At 31.8% G+C, this 20,574-nt stretch overlaps 1 protein-coding gene across 1 annotated transcript in view; it reads right to left on the bottom strand.

Annotated features, from left to right (window-relative positions):
• Nucleotides 1-20,574, bottom strand: part of LOC108903878 (ly6/PLAUR domain-containing protein 6-like) — a 365,593-nt gene that overhangs the window by 48,892 nt on the left and 296,127 nt on the right. The window lies entirely within an intron of this gene.

Below are 20,574 nucleotides of genomic sequence, written 5' to 3'. Positions count from 1 at the left end.
AAAGGACCCCGCACAAATCTTATGGAAATTGGGTCCCGGTCAAATTCGCTGAATTTTTGATATGTGATAGAGTTCATCATACTGGTCAATTGTCTCAATGGCCACAAAGCTCAAAAATGGATAGTTTGGCCGGTACAGAGCTTTAAAGCTCCGAATATCCTCCACGGATTTATGTATATGCGCAGTGTGTATAGACTTTTGAAATAGCCTATTTCATTTTTTTTATTATCTAGGTTTATATTTTTGAGGTTGCTGAATTCAGATCTGTTGTTAGATTTTCAAAATTGACAGTTGGCAGCTGTCAAATAGCTGTCAATGTGCTATAATAAAGCCAAAAACTTGTTTTTTTATGTTTTATCTTTATTTTTTTTTAGTTCGATAAGTTCAAAGACGATATCAAATCAATAACAATGACTATCGGCAGCTGTCATTTAGCTGTCAACAATTCTTCAAAGTCCGGTAATAAAGTCAAAAAATTATTTTTTGTTTATAACTTCAAGTTTTTTAGATAAGTGAATATAAATATGATATAAAATTATGTAGTCATCAGCGTACAGCTGTCAATAAGCTGTAGACTCGTCAAAACGAAGCTCCACAGGAGTTATAAAGTATGTGGTAATCAACTTTCCAGGGGGGGGGGGGCTGTACTGTGGACTATTAGTTTTACATAGTATTATTTATTTTTGTACTACATAAATAAGACAAAATTCGGAAAATTTAAAATATGTGAACATTATTAAAAGGAAATTTCGAAAAAATAAGGACACAGCACAAAAAGAAAACTAAAGAAAGCAGGTATAAGAAATTATAGTAAGTAAAACATAGTCGAATTCTATGCACTGTTCTGAAGATAATAGAAAGTTGTATTGATAAATTTAGAAACATTTATATTAATTTTACAACCCGAACTTTGGTTAATTTCCCGAGAAGTACTTGCGGAAGTATTTAGTTTAACTGCAATACTATCGTCGATGTCACCTGATGACGCTGATGTCAAGGTAGAAGAGTTCTCTAAAGCAATTGCAGAATTAGAAGACTGGTACTGGGAAGAATTCTCTCAGAAATTTTATTTTTATTTGTAGTAGAATTCTCGATGTAGCCGTCAGCAACGGCTGATGATTTCCATACACCATGTCGTTTTATTGTAATTAAATTCTACTAACAAAGATGCCGAAGATCTTCGGAAGCAATGGCCAGTAAATTGCTTCGGATCTGTCAATGTCAGAAATTCGGCAATATTAGTAGCAATCTTCCCAAATGTATTTATCCCAACAATTTGAAGAGTACATTTGCCGTTAACGTAATTTAGAAAAAAGTGAGTCCACAGTCCATCTTCTCAGCTAATCTTAGACATATTTGGAGGTTATCCTATTGCAAAAGCGCTTGGAAGGTCGACCAGATCGCGGTGTACCATCAAGCTTGAAATTGCCACTTTTGAAATTAGCAACCAATCTTGAGCGATCCTTGCATCTGTAGCATCTTCTCTATAAACAGCACAAATGTCTTAAACTGATTCTGGAAGAGAAAAAGTGTCGTGCCTCCTGGAACTACCATTTCAATTGCCCGAAAATTAGTTAAAATTAAGTTGTCAAGAAAAACGACCCCTATGGTTTTGTAGAGCAAGAAAACGACATTCGAATGCATATATACACTTTGTCATACAATAGATAAAATCGGGAGAAAATAATAAATTAAAAAGAGCACTAACAACGTCTATACTATCAGAGAGACATAAACGATGACACTTGGCGAAGACCTGTAAGGTAAGTCGAGACGTTTATTAACAAAATGAGATTGCACTCAGACAAATTAACACACGTTCTCCTCGGTACATCCAGTTTCGCCGGGAAGGTGTAAATTTAATCTAACTAACCCCCATACAGAGTAAACAGCGAGGCGTATCGGATACGCCATAATCAGGGGGTATAAAAACAAAGATGCTGGCGCAGCCCCCTAAATTCCCTTTCCCGACGGCGTTCACAAATACGACGATGAGAAAAATACCTTCTGACAATATTTTCCCAATAAGTTTGCTCCCTTATACTGTTGGCGCAGCAATTTTCACTCGGTAGCGCCCCGTGTGCAGAAGTGGAGAGGAACTATTTCTGAATTCTTATGCTCAGTTTGGTAAAGTGCCACACATACCTGTGTTGTGAAAAAAGACAAACATGGCGATCTAATTTAGCAAATTGCGTTCTGGAAGAGGGATCAATGCGGTTTTAAGAGGAACAAGAGTAAGTCGGCGGAGATAAAAACTTATGAATGTTGGAACAGAACTCGTACAGAATACAGAGTGTCTCACCACGAACTCCATCGATGGATATCTATCACCGGATTCTATTAGAGCAGTGACCCACAAGGAACTAATTCGAATGTGTTAAATATGTTTAGAAGTTGAAGGAAGACATTTTGAGCATTTATTAAAATAAATTTGACAATTAAAAACCTGTGACAGTTATCATGTTGATTGTTCCTTACCTGTCAGGGCCAACCTAAAATGTGCGAAACAAATGCAAACACCATTTTAGGAAAAGGGAAATGTTTATTCGTAAATAAAATGAAAACAACTGGGTTTAGGTACAGGAAAACTTTAACAAACTAAATTTTGCCGACAGTCTGCATCTGTCAATTTTTACCTAAAAATCATAATATCTCGGAAACGGTCAATCCTAAGTATGGAGTGTGCTCTACCCTGTATATGAATACAGTCTGTTATAAAGGTCCCGAGCCATAACTCGGATAGCCATTTTTGAACACCCTGTAAGGTATATATATTTTTATTTGGTATGTTATTTTCTTTATACTGACGCACAGAATTTTTTTTTTCGTCAGACTATAGATGAGTGGTGACGTCATCTATACAGGGTTAGAACTATTTAAAGGGAGACTACAGGGATATCGGAAACCGTTAGTCATACAGAGTGGCTCAAATTACAAAAAAGTTGCACAATTATGGGGTGAGTGTTTGGTGAAAACAGATCCAAGATATCTTCGATAGTTTCTGAGATATCTCGAAAAAAGTGAAAATATTGATTTTCTATTTTTCGTTATAACGCATTTGTTTTTTAAGATAGCCTCACGAAATTTTGTATCTAGGCATTATCCAACATGGCGATTTTAATGGTGAGTTCAGTCAACTTTTTTTTTCTTATGGACGCCATATTGGTTCTCCTCATGGATGGATAAAGAAAAAAAATACGAATTCAACGATGTATCACACTTTATAAAAATATCCTGTCTGCCTGCAGCAATTTGAATTTCTTTTTAATTTTTCTGAAATAGTAGGCTGATGGCCGAATTGTCATTTTCTTTAGTGTTAAACATAACATGGTATTCCATTTAAATTGACAAAGTTAACATCCGGGGCCATTATGTTTGAACTTCATTTGTTTTTCTATATTATTTTCGAAAACTTCATAAAAAATAGTGCAACTTTTGTATTTCACATTTTTTTTATAACTCTTAAAACAAAAAAGTTAAAGGGGGGGGGGTCAAAATAATCCATAGGATTCATGTCCGGAGTTCTGGCCGGCCAATTAATGAGTCCATCTCTCCCAATTCATTGTTCACTGAATCTGTTTCAGAAAAATTATAAAGAAATTAAAATTGCTGCAGGCAGACAGGATATTTTTGTAAAGTGTGATACATCGTTGTATTTTTTTTCTTTATCCATCCATGAGGAGAATAATATGGCGTCCATAAGAAAAAAAAAATTTTCGTGAGGCTATCTTAAAAAACAAATGAGTTATAACGAAAAATAGAAAATCGATATTTTCACTTTTTTCGAGATATCTCAGAAACTATCGAAGATATATTGGATCTGTTTTCACCAAAATACTCGCCCCATAATTGTGCAACTTTTTTGTAATTTGAGCCACCCTGTATGACTAACGGTTTCCGATATCCCTGTAGTCTCCCTTTAAATAGTTCTAACCCTGTATATTTTTTTAATGGGATTTAAATTAAATATTTAAATTTTTTAATCGTTAATTTTTATGATTTAACACTAACACTTTCTCTGCCATTCGATTGATTATTTAAAACAATGGAAAGTTGTTTTTGAAATTTTATTTTACGATAAAGATAAAAAGTCACGTTCACTTTGTGAAATTGTTAGATATAACTTTTTTATTAATATACAGGGTGATTCAGAACTTATCCAAAAAAAAATTCTGGATGTACAGGGGCCCCTTACAAATACAATTTTGTAAAGAAAAAATCAAAAAGGGCAGTTCGAAGATGATTTAAAAATACACTGCATGGCACTGGAAACTGGTCCACTGTAAAACTTGACCTCTCGCAATGCGGCCGACATGGCGGTGTGATAAAAACGGACAAAAACGCAAGGAAAGAAATAAATAGAATTTTATAGCACATATTTTATATTCAACTGTTTTGCGTTTATTGTTATTATTAATTAATAAAATTAATTTGTGTTTTTAAATAATAAAATCACTTGGCATACCCGATGTTACAACAACAATTGTTCAAAATTTTATCCACCAACGTGTAAACACATTTGGGTCCGTCTTACTCAGTTTCCACAAACTAACACAAATGCTGGCTTGTTTCACTATAACATAAATGCTTCACCATAATACAAATGTTGTCTTGCTTCACCATAAATTCACGTGGCTCTCCACGCGTATTGCGAATGACGCTAGAGACTACACTTGTCCAGCTATGTAGTGGTTGAATGTACTATAACTTCAATAATTTTTTTCTCGGAAAGTATAAGGATTTTATAAAAATTTTTTTTACTATATTGACTCCATTTCTCATTCCGCATCTATTCCCAAATTTTTTTGTATACGTTGTGAATCACCTTGTATATCTATTTGTCTGAAAAGATAGTTTACATTTTTTAGACTAGATTGAAAAAAAAATATATATAAAATTCATTCATCTTCCTGCTTATGATTTTTAAATTTCTGAAATCATCCCTTACCTTCTAGTCTCCCTAACTCTGTTAAATTTAATAGTACAAGAAAAGTCAATAGACAGTTTTTATGTAGAATTTTATGCTTTACAACTTTTATAAGAAATTTTTTTTTCAAGCTCTTTACCCCTTCTGAGTTATCTTGAAAAATCCCTTGATTTTATCTTTTTTTCAACTTATATCAAAAAGTCACTCAAGTTGACTAAAATTGCGATTTAAAGGTCAATTTAATTTGATTAAAAGCGAACATCGTAGTTTTCTCAATTTTTCTGAAAAATTTCTTAAAAATTATATTATTAAAATTATATATACCATATTTCATATGGTTGGAGAGAAAATAAAAAAAAAACAGAAAACTTTCAAAAAATCCCATTTAAAAACATATTGACGTCACCACTCATATACAGTGTGACAGAAAATAATATCTGTGAGTCAGTATAAAGAAAATAACATCCTATTTAAAAATATACATACTTTACAGCGTGTCCAAAAATAGGTAACCGAGTTATAGTTCCGGACCTTTATAACCAAACAGACTGTAGGTATAATTATTTTTCTTCAAAATCTCGTTTCTCTTCTAAATAATTACCGAATATTCCGTAGGCAATGGTGTTTTCCGAAATAATTTAATTAGTTCCATCATTTCACAGTGCAACAATAGCATTGTCTTGTGTACATATAACTTTTTTCTACAGAAAACCCAGAAAATGTACTTGACAAAAATTTTAATAACTTCCAGATAAACCATCGAATTTTAGTAGCAAATGTTGTTAGAATGTAAATGTTACACTGTAAAAAAATTTCACTCAAATTTCACTCAATTTTACTCAATAATGTATCAATTTCTCTCCACACCAGATTGAGTGAAATTTTCACTCTATTAGTATGAGTACAACTGAGTGAAATTATTGCATCAGAATTGAGTGACTTTTGACTCTTTTCTGAGACTATAAAACCAATTTAGAGTTGATTATTATTGAGTTATTTTTTACTCTGACTTGGTTTTTAATTAACTAAATATTGAATGCAAAAATAAATAACTCGTAAATGATTAATTAGGATATACAGTGTTGACATTAATTCACTTCGCGGAGGCCTCCTACAGTCCTGGCTGAGACCCGCCAACTGAGATCCGCTTCCGCAGCCTAAGGCCTGTTGTTCTGGCGATCATGCTTTTCTGGAGCATCTAACGGGCCCCTATCAACTTTGGTCGAGATAATAGAAGCAATATGTAAATCTTTACGGCGTCATTTAAATTACTCGAAATTAATATACACTTAAACTCACTCAGTAATAAGGATATTTACTGTGATTTAGGTGCAAGCGCACCAAATACGAGTTTTAGTTCAAATATTATCACAAATGAGTAAAATGATCAAAATGCCTATTGAGTGAAAATGTACTCAATAATTTCACTCAATGAATGGATTCACTCCGATCCTTTATGGCTTCCACTCACGCCGATTTTTTTACAGTGTAGTAGGATTTTTAGTAAAAATTAAAACTTTTCTAACATTGTTCGAAAACATTATTAGTGTTCGCGTCGTGTGCAACAATGATAACGAACATTGCGAGCATAGCTAGCCATAACACGCTGTGTACCCCTAGCATCATTCGGACAAGCTGTATTACCTCATACTGCCCAAAGTTCAAGCACAAAGCGGCTATTTTCTGGGTCTGTTTTTTGTACCTTTGAACTTACATCCACAGCGATCCTACGGAATAAAAACGGTAAGCTTGTACGGAACATAAAAACATCCCTTGAAACACAGTCAGGGGGCCAACATAAAACTAGATGCATACGTTGCGAAGGGAGGCGACTTATAAATTCGGCCAAATAAAAATTTATGGGATCGCCGGTCTACATCGTTTGAATTTAAACAAAAAGGAAAAAAAAACACAGGCACGGGAACTCGGGCTGGGAAACATCGCGCGCTCCATCCACCACACATTGTAGGGCTGCAACTCGACCGAGCGTGCATAAAAATATTTCAGGCTTTGCTTCATTACGTCGGAAATCGCTGCTTCGTTTTCGGAGTAATTCATGTATTTATGACAGGGATATTTTTCAGGGTGCATTTCCTCTATGGCCGTTCTTACGTTAAACTCGGGATTTATTGCGACAGATATAGATACTCGTATGCTCTATTTGCCCTGCAAAAAATGGACATCTATACGAGTACAGACAATTGTAATATTTTTATACGTGAACTATGTTCCAAAGTATTACAAAATCCCTGTGTCAGTTGGAATTACCAAGTTAGATTGCGTGATTTTAGAGAGTAATAAGTATTAGAACCACAGACTTCTTATATAGACACATTTATTTACTAATTTTCCATCGACAACAACTAAGCACATCTAAGTACCATTTTGTAACGTTGCCCAGATATTTACCTAATAAACCGCAAAATAACTACTTCTCTGTAGTAAATTTTATTAAAATGTTCTAATCCTCTATACCCGGACAATTTCCACAAATGTACATTACCTATTACTTCATTATATGACATTACAGTGTAATAAAATAATTTTATCCACGACTATTGTATAATGTACCCATTATACGTCTGTTTGCTCGACCTTAATAATACCCATTAATCACGGCAGTGATTAATGAGTCATTAATCACTACTGTCAGATGCTTCCTCAATTTAGCTATAATATTATATTGTTCTGCTACAAACAATCCGTTTTTAAAATTTTATCGTGTAAACCACTAAATATTTTCAATTTAGTGCTGTACATATAAAAAAAAAATTAAAAAAGTGAATTTTCCTAGACCGGATTCGAACCCGGGACCCGCGGTTGGAAGGGAAGAAGCATCTACACCGAGTCATCAGCGACTTTGTTTGTGCGTGTCGTATATCTGTTTCTTAACATACCATGTTTTTCGAAACATTTCATAAATCTAAGTAGCTTTTAAAATATTTAGTAGTCGTGGATAAAGTATAGTATTCTACTCCCGTATAATGGCTATTATTCACTCGGTGATTTAGGCCACTCGCCTGCGGCTCGTGGCCGTAAACTTCACCTCGTGAATAATACCCATCATTATACGCTCGTTGAATAATATACTATTATCTACAATCACCTTATAATCAGACTATTATCCACACAAATGATACTTTATCCACCACTGGAGTAAAAAACTTTATTTCACTAGTAGAATAATGAAAAAATAATAAACCTGTAATAAATCAAATTTATTTTATTTACTCATTAACATTAACATTAATAGTCCAGTCATTATAGACATGGAACAGCCTGTTTCGGGAGAATAAATATTATTAGAAGTTTTTCTGCGGAATATTGTTCGGAAATGTGTTAAATCAAAAAATCAACTCGAGACTAGACTTTATTTAAACAATGGTCAACGTTATGGAAAAGTGGTTTTTAACTCGTGTAAAAAACTATTATTCATAGCGAAAAGAGGTTTATACAAAAAAGGTAGGTATTAAATAAACCTTTAAAATGAGACAAGTCCGATTAAATTCGGATAATTTGTTTATGTGCAAGAGCTCAAAAATGGTCGAAAATGGCCGTTTTTTTCAATTGCTAATAATTAGTGCAATTTTCATCGTAGACACTTGTAATTCAGGATTTTTGCGGCTTTTTACACCCTTAATAAGTCATAGAAATTTCAGCCCGAAAGCTTCATTGGTTTGGCGTTGGCGGAATTTGTTATCTAAGAAGATGTTATTTTCAATTCATTTTTCCCAAGCTCACAGACGTTGTAGAGTTTCGATCATTAGTTGTTTTTTACCTAAATAGTTGTATTGACATATGCATTTACTGAGAATTTGGTTTTTCAAATTTAATTTGTTTAAAAATGACTGAAAAAATGTTAATATTTATTAAATTGTTAAGCTAGGTAATTATTATAAAATAAAATAGAAACCTTTATACTTTAATTTTCTTCGAATTTAAAAAAAAATCGTTGTAAGTTGATTAGAAGTTGAGATAATTTTTTTTTTATTTAATCGCAGTGACCTTAATTATTAATATTAAGAGCCGAAATTTGGAAAGAGTATACATTAAGAGCTATATTTTTATATCCTACATTAACATTAAAGTGAATTCAACTATTTAATTGCGAAAAAGAAGATAGCGGCGATGCGTTCTATTACTTGGTCTAGCGAACGAGTGGCAGAGCGAGGGGGAGCATGCGCGCTTAACAATTTAATAAATATTAACATTTTTTCAGTAATTTTTAAACAAATTAAATTTGAAAAATTAAATTGTCAGTAAATGCATATGTCAATATAACTATTTAGGTACAAAAACAACTAGTGATCGAAACCCTACAACGCCTGTGAGCTTGGGAAAAATTAATTGAAAATAGCATCTTCTTAGATAGTAAATTCCGTCAACGTCAAGCTAATGAAGCTTTTGGGCTGAAATTTTTACTACTTATTAAGGGTGCAAAAAGCCTAAAAAATCCTGAATTACAAGTGTCTGCGATGAAAATTGGATAAATTATTAGCAATTGAAAAAAGCGGACAAATTTCGATCATTTTTGAGCTCTTGCGCATAAACAAATTATCGGAATTTAATCGGACTTGTCTTATTTTACAGATTTATTTAATACCTACATTTTTTGTATAAACCTTTTTTCTCTATGAATAACACTTTTTTTACGCGAGTCAAAAAACCACTTTTCCATAATTTTGACCATTGTTTTAACAAAGTTACCCAACTAGTCTCGAGTTGATTTTTTGATATTTTGTTTATAACACGTTTCTGAACAATATTCCGCAGAGAAACTTCTAATAGTATTTTTTTCCCGAAAAAAAGCTATAATGACTGGCCTATCAGAGAAGAAGTTCGTAACACAAATCAAATGTTATTTGGGCATCGAATTGGGCATTGTGCAATGGTTAATGGGGGGCACTTTGAACATTTGCTGAAATAAAATAAAAAGTAGTACTAAATTATTGTGTTCTTATTAATTCCTCTATTTTTTTTTAAATAATGACAAAAAGTAGGTATAACCTTATATCGCTAAATTGGTCTTGAGAAGTGCTATTTATTTATACTATAAAATATAGAGGGTCCTTTTAAAAAAAATGTCGGTAATGCTATAGGGCTGTCAAACATGACTTGACATGACAAAAAATGGAAAACATTTCAGGAAACTGACAATTTCAATTTACTAATTGACCTGTTCCAGCGATTTTTTTAAATTTCAACTGAAAGAAAACATGAATTTTGATCATTTTGGGACACACTGTATATTCTTATAATTTAAAGAGTGCAGATACAAGAAGCACATTGCAGCCGCCCTAACATTTCCGATCTCTGATATTACAATTATTAGAAACAGGTTTACAACATTGCTGATAATTTAAATATATCAGATTTGAAGCGGAAGATGTTACTTGATAAAAATGTCAACTATACCACTGTGTCCGCCATCTCGACAAAGTTAGACGCAAATAAAGAAATAAAAAGCTCCTGAATGTATTTTTAAAACAGTCTCGTCTGCCACGCAATACATCTCGTCTGGATGGGAGATATTATTTCACTCATGTCCCGCAGTCCTAAGTGACAGTATGACGTGCTTTTAAACACGCCATAATTCTACTACATCCTTTAATAAACATCAGAAAGCTCTGAAAAGTGGAAAGCGAACACGAAGCGACATGCAACGCAACATTTATTATTTGTAGAGGAAGAAATACTGCCAGTATTTGGCCCTTCTCAATATTAAATTCCTTTTAAGTAGTTGCTGACTATACACAGTAAAAAGTTTAGTGTTTAAAATTTTACACTGCAGTAAAGCTTAGAGCGGTTCGAATTTATCCATACTTATGAGGATAAGAAACATTTTTCCAAAAAGTTATCATAATGCTTTTTATAGCAGCAGCAAAAACCAGCAAGAAATTTAGCAACAATACTCTTTACTTTTTACTCTTTACTCTTTACCCTTTACCCTTTACCCTTTACCCTTTACCCTTTACCCTTTACCCTTTATCCTTTACCCTTTACCCTTTACTCTTTACTCTTTACTCTTTACTCTTTACTCTTTATTCTTTACTCTTTACTCTTTACTCTTTATTTAACGACCACATTACGTACAATAAAAGTACATTTGAAGTCACTGACATATTAATGGTTTGTGTTCGATCAGTTAAAATAATCTTGCGCACTATAAAAGCATTTGTCCAATAGAAGGCTCAACTTATAAAATTGATTAAAACTTAAATTAGTAACATTTACATTTTTAAAACATTTGTGGAAGTGATTCTATAACTTAACATCTAACTTATTAATTTTTGTTGTGCGTATCCTAGAGAACGGTTCAATTAAAGTATCGGCATATCTGGTGTTATAGGAATGTATGTTAGAATGTTTTTGAATTTTGTCCAACCCACGATGTATGTGTATTGATATTAGGAATTTTTGGCGCTTGCCGTTGCGTTGCGAGGAATTGATCCATCTAAGCATAGACAATATAGAGGACAAAGGGCAGTATATCCACATCCTTTGGAAATCAATTGTTAGACATATCTACGCATTCTGCATTTAACTAAATTTTTACATTAAAACAACTGGGTTTTAAATAAAAAAGATTATGGATGACTGTCAATACGTAAAACAATAGGGTTAAACTTCACAGTAAATAGATTATTTCGGTTTTATTACCACTGAACATCAAATTTTATTTCGTTCCGCTATAGAAGAGAAATATATTTTATACACAGTTCCGTTCGGTTTATTTCATTTAAATATTCACTAATTAATTCACTATGCCGGTTTTTTACGATAATTACTTTTCCATTTATTTTTATTACATTTTCCGGACGTTTTGTTTATGGGGCATGAAGTCACGAGTTATGTTGGGTTGCAACATAAACCAGAATTATTTAGCAATCACTTTCAATGTTCTATTGTTACAGCAGAAACAGGGAAAACTTATTTATTATTATTTTGTTTTTTTTTTGAGGTTTATGCCAATAAATGAATGAATGAATAAAACAATTTACAATTTTTAATTGAACACCAAAATTACTTTTTTCGTGAATTTTGCTACACTCGTTATATTATTCACAAGCTTCCAGCGTTAGTCAATTTCATCTATTCCGAAATAACGAGAACAATTATTACAGTTCACTCTTACAATAAACAGTAAGTTTTGAAACATTTTATGAAGAATGAACTTTTTACTGAATGAAATAAAATACTGTTTTAATGAACAAATATTCGTTTCAAAACTCATAGTATTCATTGCAATGCACATACCTTCATAGTTTAGTGACATGTAAAAGGTTAAAGGTAAGGGTTTTTCATTATGTTCCGGCATTTCCGGATATTAAACAGTTAGCAAACAAATCTACTTCGGCCTCTATTTACTTCCTTCCGCTTCGAGATAAGGTAAATATTTTATTATTCGTCAACTTCCCTTCTACTTCACTTTTCAGCAAATCCTGAAAAGTACCGACACAGGCTAGGGCATTTAATATACTTTTCTTATTTCAGTGGAAAACTTTCTTTCGATATAAGTGGATATATCGTAGAGTAAGTGTTCCTGTGCTAGAGTTAAAAAAAACATGCGTCAACTAAATGAAATATTTAAAATCACTGTAATTTATTATTAAGAGGTCTCTATAGAAAATAGGCAACCAGCAATACATTTTTATGGATTTTATTACATAGTTTGTCTAAATATGAATTAGTGCACAAATAACAGACTTTCCCCAATTTTCATGCTGATTTTCAATAAAATGGACTTGGATTGAAACTCAAATAACTTCTAGGTGTAGAGAAATTTGTAATTTACTTGTTCAAAAGCGGCAAATTACAAATTTCTTTACAACGGAAAATAATTTGACTTTCGAACTAAGTCTATTTTATAGAAAATATGCGCTAGAATGGAGGAAAGTCTGTCATTGATTCATATTTAGACAAACTGTGTAATAAAATCTATAAAAATGTATTTTTGGTTGCCCATCAGCTATAGAACCCGCTTAAAAAATTAGCTGAGACGTTGTTCAACTGTTAAACTAAATACTCAGCCTCCCTCCTGCTTAGTACCCTGCTGTAGGCATTTTATTATTCATCAACTCCTTTTTCACTCCACATTTCAGTAAAAGCAAGAATGCGGAGAAACATCCCACCGACCATATTTAGCAGAGAGTCCTCCTGTTTCGGTGGGACGGGATTTTTGTAAATCGGCATTGTAAGTATATCTGAGTGTGGAAATTCCTCTCACAGACTTAAAACAGCTGAAAGCAAAAGACATGTCCGGAATACTGGCGTTGGGTTTAGGTTGAAATTATATACGCAGATTTATTAAGGGGCGAACGTTTTCGCGAAGTAAAATTATAATATTGGAACGACTCGAATATAAAAGACAGGAATTCCTTATACAGTACCTTCGATTAACACAAAACTCCCTAAAGGCAGAGGATAGTCCAGTGGAGTACATATTACATTTCTTTACAAACATGAAACTGTAATCTGCAAAATGTGTTTCGCTTTTCAATGGAAAAAATCATTTATTACAATTTTATTTACAAAATGGTCGTATGGTCTAAGGTATTTTGAATTTTTATCCCATTCTAGTATTTTTTGTTCCAAAAAGGATGTCCTTTTAAAAATATAGGCCCTTTGGAAATTTACTTTCGTGCAGAGATAATGAAAATAATGTTAATAAAATGCAAAAAGTTTCAGTGATTTTTAATTTTATTTTCAATATGTATAAATTATAATTAAATTAGATTACCTTACAATACTACCATATACACATAGTTTTGTACTCGATTAACTAAATCTTGTTATATTAATCAAATTTATAATAGATGTTCAAAGCAGTGGCGGCTCGTGGTATGAAGCAACTGAGGCCGCGTTGTTTTTTTCAATGAAATTTTATTGTTAATTCATAATATTGTTTATCAACCAATTGTGCATTTTAATGAAATATTTGAAGAATATTCCTACATATACATAAGTATTTATTATAATATTTCGTTTGTTCATAATTTTCGAGATGAAAAAAATTATAAAAAACCATATGATGCGTTTTGAAAAAAAAAATGTCACGCGACGGACTTGAACTAGCGATCTCGTGACTATCAGTCCCTAACTCTACCAATTAGGCCACGCTCCCAGCTGTAGAATGTGTCACATCTAGTGGATTTAGCTGTCAGGTAAAACTTCAAAATCGATTATCTCGGTAATTTATGAACGTTGCGTCGAACTACTTCGAAAAATTCTTATTCAAGGTCCAAACTACGCGTACCATAAATATAAAAAATTACAAAAATCCGACTACCTTACCTTCCCCTTGTGAAACTTATCCTGTTGGCTTTTGCTCTGTTGGATATTTTAAATAAATAAATAATCCACAAAAAACAAATCAACATCAGGAGCTTTGCTAACCAAGTTAGTTAGGATCTGCAGCACCGAAAACTTGACTTGAACTTTTATTTTCCGTTTAATGACGTCCCGTTATTCAAGCGAAAACAGCTTTACGACCCGACGTATCGTCGCGCAAAACTACTCCGAGAGCTAAATAAACCACCCAAAAAGAGCGTGCATGCCCGGAATAAAACAAACGGCGTGTTTCGACCTCTGGCTAGCATCGTACGGGAACATTATTAGAAAACCGGCATTTTCATATAAAGTATAACTGTAACCAGAATCGAATGGGATCTGGATACGTGATATATTTGAAAAACGCCTTAGCCTGGCGAGAATCCGCCAAGGAATGTAATGGGGGGCTTAGTTATATCGAATCCGGGACTTCCCAGCCGCCGTAGACGTGCCGGAAGAGCTCGGGAGGGCACAAGACAAACAGCGGGGGCTTGTTTATTAAAATTTTATTTCTATTACGTTTTTCACTTCCGTCCGCCCCTCCCCCACACCCAATTACCTCCGATATTGACTCGAATTAAGCCGCAGTACCAAAGAATTTACATATTTTATGGCGAATTATATTCGCTCTCACCATAATTTTCCGAAATGAACCAGAGCTATGACTTTTTTGCCCTAGGAAATAAAACAGGGAGATTTAGACTTTCTTTTTCGCTTTCTGCATTAATCTTTTTCGAAGGGAAATGTTAGTTTCAGTCATTAGGGATTAATTTTATTATTTATCCGGCTGCAATGAAAATAAATTAACGATTTACCAAAAAACTGTGACGTGTAGGGTCAAAGCTGAGGTCAGATTATTCTGTAATACGAAAATACACAGCCTTCATAAATGTTTACAAGCCAGGTCTCGAGCGTAGGCAACCAACAATTCACGGTTGGTAAGATCAAATTAAAATCCCTAAACCTCAGTGGAGTGGTTGAAAGGGTTACATGTAATTAAATAGAATTGTTTTTAAAATTGATTGACATGAACTATCGATATTAAACTTAAATATATATAATTTAGTATTACATGTATACTTCAGGAACACACTCTTATTTTTCTGTTGCAATGCTTTTAATTTTATTAAAAGGAGAAAACTATCAAACTTCACTTGTTAATGAACAAATTGGAAATCTTTACTATAAAAGCAAAATGAATATGATGTGAGCCTATAACAGTATATTATTTTTATTTAAATACAGAGTAAAATTAACATAGACAGTTTACTTTTTGTTATACAGGGTATGCCACCAGTAGCGCCTCGGTCGCTAGGGACCGGCTATATTTTAAAAATATTTTGAAATATACAGGGTGTCCAGGAAAACCGTACCATATCAAAGTTATGTATTTTACTGTATTTTTGAAAACACCGTAAAAAAATAGGTGAACTTTATTAAAGGTTCTGCATACCTAGGACTTTTGTTTGCGAGAATTTTAGTGAAAATGCAGGCTTAGCGTAGAAATTTAATATTTGCAATAAAAAAATAATTTTAAGGAAGCAGCTTTGGAATGTGTATTTTAGATCTTTGAAGTTATAAATTATTATATTTGTCGTCACTTAGTATTGTACAGTGTGTTAAAAAAACTGCTGAATACTTCTCTCAACTTTAAACAGCAATAACTTGGTTACTTTAAATGGGACACCCAGTATATTTTTACTTTGGAAGTTACGAAATTGAAGTTGAAATTTATAATGAATTGTAAAAAAAATTCTACTGTCAGTATCTATGGAAATATTTTATATATTTTTATACTAATTATAGATAAATATATTAATAATAATTTTACAAAATAATTAATCTCTTAATCAATATACAAAATCCATAAATACATATATATAAAGTATGAAAAAATAAAAATAAATAAAAATATTTATTTTTTTGGGAGTTGGGGGGGTTTAATTAATTTTGAAGGGTTAAAATAATTTTGACATTTTTTTATTGAGAACTATTATCTAAAACATTTCAAATTAAAAAAATGCAAATATATGTTTTTTCAAAAAATTCATTTTTAGGGGGTAGGGGGTGGTTTTACAAGGGTAGAAATAATCCAGAAGTAATTTTTTCGTCGAGCTACCCCAAATTAAAAAAAAGAAGGTTCTACATTACATAGAAACTGAGATATTACAAATTTGGCATTGTCATTTTTTTCCTGGTTGAGAGCAAGATCCCCCCACTACCACTCCCTGAACGCCGTAGAAACTTGTATTTTTTTTCTATCTGTAGGTTTTTTACGATCTTTCGAATGGAGTATATAACTTCTTTCAAAAGTTAAAAAACGCAGAGTTATTTTGTTTGTTTATTAGGGAAAAAAGTGCCTTCTATTTGGTAACAATAATATACAATTAAAATTAAAAAATTAATTTTTTTTAACTAGCGCATACTTGATGTATCTTCGAAGAAAATGAGCCCAAAAATAATGTTTTAACCATAACCCTGCCCCCGGAATAGTGATTTGAAAATGGGCCTTTTTTGCAAAAATGGGATAAATAAATGGAATTTTGCAAAAACTATTTGACCGATCGAGCCCATCTTTTGCACATCTCTTAAGGATATAAAAACTCACATTTCGGGAAAGTTTGGTAAGATTTTATTAATTATTTAAAAAGTTGTAAACAATTAAAGAAAAAGCACTTTTTCCGTTTAATTTTGCAATAACTTTTTTGTTTATAAAGCAATTTTAACTTATAAAGTCTCATTTTAAAGATGAGTTTCTCTAGATCAAATCGTCTGTTGCACTTTTTTGCTAAGATTAATACTTTTTTTACAATAACGCGTAAAACGAAAAATGAAGAATTTTTTACCTATTTGTTGATAAAACACAATGACGCTATACTTTTTTCATGACATATTTGATGAGACGCCTTTTGTATTATCATTCCCAAGACTTTCCAACAATAGAATTTTAAATTTTAAAACGATTTTATTTAATTTTACGATATCCGATTTTTACCGTAATTAGAACGCTCTGTGGTAATAATTTTTAGGTAAAAGCAACACGGAAAATATTCGTTTAAAGTCCCTTAAGTAACATTAATATTTTATTTAAAATTCAGTTCGGTAAAGTTCCAAGCAATAAAGAAATAAATCAGCAAAGCTTATAAACTACCGAAGTTATCGGGGCATGTTTTTAAGCCGATGATTTATGAACTGTTTTGATAAGTTAACTTTGAAATTTAAATATTAATTTCCAGTAAGAGCGCGGCAAGTTTTAGCAACCAGTCTCATCTTCGACGGGAATCGTTAGCAATAATAAAGTACCTCCTTAATTACCTTCTTTGATCTTACGAACGCGTTTGTTTCTCTTCTGCTTTAAGTCATTATACTGGGTGTCCCAGAATATGTGGGCAATCTCTCGGACTTATACAGGGGACGTTAAAATAACATGACAAGTTCCTATACACATACATTTCAAACAATTGCATATGCATGTAACGTAAAATTAAAATTCATTTCTAAAAGTTTAATATGTCGACATACTTTAGTTGTCAGCTCTATTCAGAATAAATAAGTAATAAACATTAATAATTTATGTCGCCGAAATAAATAGAAACAAAAATCAAATTCAATCTTTCAAACAATACATTCATAACAACAAAATATATATAATAATATATAAAGCCACATAAATAACGTAAAATATATGACAAATTATTCAAATTGGTACATTTACTTAGGATTAACGACCTGCCACGCGTTGTGCTGATCTACCATTTAGGGTCTGTGTTGTATAATACTTGCTGGGGTTCGGTCTGTGACTTGTTAAAACAGCGGTATTTAATTCTATGACACCTTGTATAGAAAAAAATAAGTCTTAGAACTTAAAACAAGTAGGTACAGCTACTTTATTCGATGATTAAAAATATGTTCTAGTTATGAACGTCAGTATTTGCTGGAAGATCTTTATACACAAACTTTAAAAAAACTGTGTAACTGTGTATTTCCCATTTCCTTGTATTCTCTCTAAGGAGCAGAAGATCTTCCAAAAACGTTCCCCCGCGTTCCTTAGAGATTCTCGGGATGGGGAGAATAAGCAAATTGAAGTCTTGGAATTATCTGGATATCCTTCCAAATCTCTTCATCAAAACGTTACACTTGAATGTTTAACTTATACTTGTAATATAAACGTATGTACTCAAATTTTTCAGTGTACGGTAGAATTAATTAATATTCAAAATTTGAATGTTTATAATTCTGAACTAGATTAATTAGTTCATCCACAATCACCTTACAATCGGACTTTCATCCACACATACGAACCGTCTAAAGTGATACTTTATCCATTAGTGCACTAGTACACATATCACATATTTTTATTCGGTTTAAATTGACATAAATAACTGTCATTTAAATGTCACTTTTTAAAAATATTTTCGAGTGTGTAGGTATTTAAATTTTGCGTGTTTTATTGGCAATTCGCGTGCGACAAGTAAGATTAGCGCACGCAAATAAATAGAGTGGACAAACAGCTAGTTACCGACCTAAAAAACATGCGATAAAATAGGACTTATCCGTCATGAGCAATAAAAAAAACTATTCGGACGACTTGATATTTCTGTTGTTAGGTATATAGTGAACTTTGAATTATTTTTACAGATTTTAATTCTAAAAAAGCATAATAATAGGCAGATTTTCTACTTTAAGATATATTTTTTTGGTATGGGTCAATCATTTTATTGAAGGTCTATAGCGAGTAAAAAAAGTCTTTTTACAATATCTTGGATTAGATTATATTTACATTATTATGATTTTTTTTTAATCGATATATGTTAAAAGTACAAATGCTCAAAATATCATGTTTGGTTTTGTAGCCGGAGTAAGTAATTAGTAAAATTTAAATGAATAATTTATTGTATAGGATAATTATTTTATTTTGATTTTACAAAAATATTAAGAGCAATAAAATTATATTATTTTTTTTTTATTTAATTTTTAATAAATAAGTTTTTCGTTATTTTCGACAAGTTCTTGAGTTTCATCTTCATCATCAATTTCGGATGGAACATTCTAACATTCATCTGAGCACGCACAGACTGCACAGCATTCCAGGTTCGGTGACAAACCGTTACAATTTTTCTAGAACATTTTCCACTACCTACATGAACAAAAATATTTTTGGAGCATATCTAACGCAGTTTTTCCTTCGAAATAATTAAAATCCAAACAACCATTTTCGTTTTCCATCCATGTGTCAATGGATCTAGATAGAGTTACAATTGCAATATTTGTAGCATGCTTCCATTCACTTATTTGCCATTTTGACCTCAAATAATTAAGAACAAAAAAGTAAGGTGCTAATTTCGAAAAAACTTTTATTTTATACTTAACGAACAGCCTGTTCGTTAAGTATAGTTTAATTATTTTTTTTAGTATAATCAAATAGTATAATTGTTTAAAATATTGTGACATTAATAGTAATATAATTCTAATCATAAATAATAATTTTTGCATTAAAAAAAGCATGAAAATAATTGCAAAAATTGTATTTATTATAAATGTAGGAAAAATTATGGTTATATCCGCATTAGCCGATTGAATCATTAAATGTTATTGTTATATATCAATTAAAAATATCCTAACAACATTATGTTTACTGTAAATATAATCTAGTTCAAGATATTGTAAAAAGAAAATTTGACGTAGCGCCACTGATGCCGCCATTTTGATGCGTATGTTTATCATGATTTTCTTTAGAACTTCAATAAAATAATTGACCTATACCGAAAAAATATATCTTAAAGTAGAAGATCTGACGATTATTATGTATTTTTTACAATTAAACTCTGTTCAGTAGTTTTTGAGAAAAAAATTCCGAAAGTTTGTCGATTTCGTCACTTTTTTCACATTAAATTGTAAATATCTCGGAAACGAAGCATTTTTCGCTGTTTTCTGTTTCTTTCGAAACTGTTTTCAAAGCCATTCGGCGAGTAATTTTTTTTACAACTTTTTTGTTTATAACAATTTTAGTTTAGTTTAGTTAGTCGAAAAATATAAAAAAATATGAGTAAATTATCAAAAAAATACACTTTATAATATAAAAAAGTTTCATGCTGTAGATTTTTGTTTTAAAAATTTAGTCGGTTACCTTCATTAAGAAGCATCTTTTCAGGGGTGAACCGCTCGCCTAAAAGTATCACTTTAGACGGTTCATGTGTGGATAAAAGTTCGATTATAAGGTGATTGTGTACAGAAGTATTTTAAACTCGATTTCATTCAGTATCTATAAGCAAGTATCTCAATCTACTTATTTTCTAGCCATAAATAATGTTTTTCTT

The sequence above is a fragment of the Anoplophora glabripennis genome, unplaced genomic scaffold (assembly GCF_000390285.2).
Source record: "Anoplophora glabripennis isolate ALB-LARVAE unplaced genomic scaffold, Agla_2.0 scaffold49, whole genome shotgun sequence".
Taxonomy (NCBI): Eukaryota; Metazoa; Arthropoda; class Insecta; order Coleoptera; family Cerambycidae; genus Anoplophora; species Anoplophora glabripennis.
This window is presented reverse-complemented; position numbering and strand designations above follow the sequence as displayed.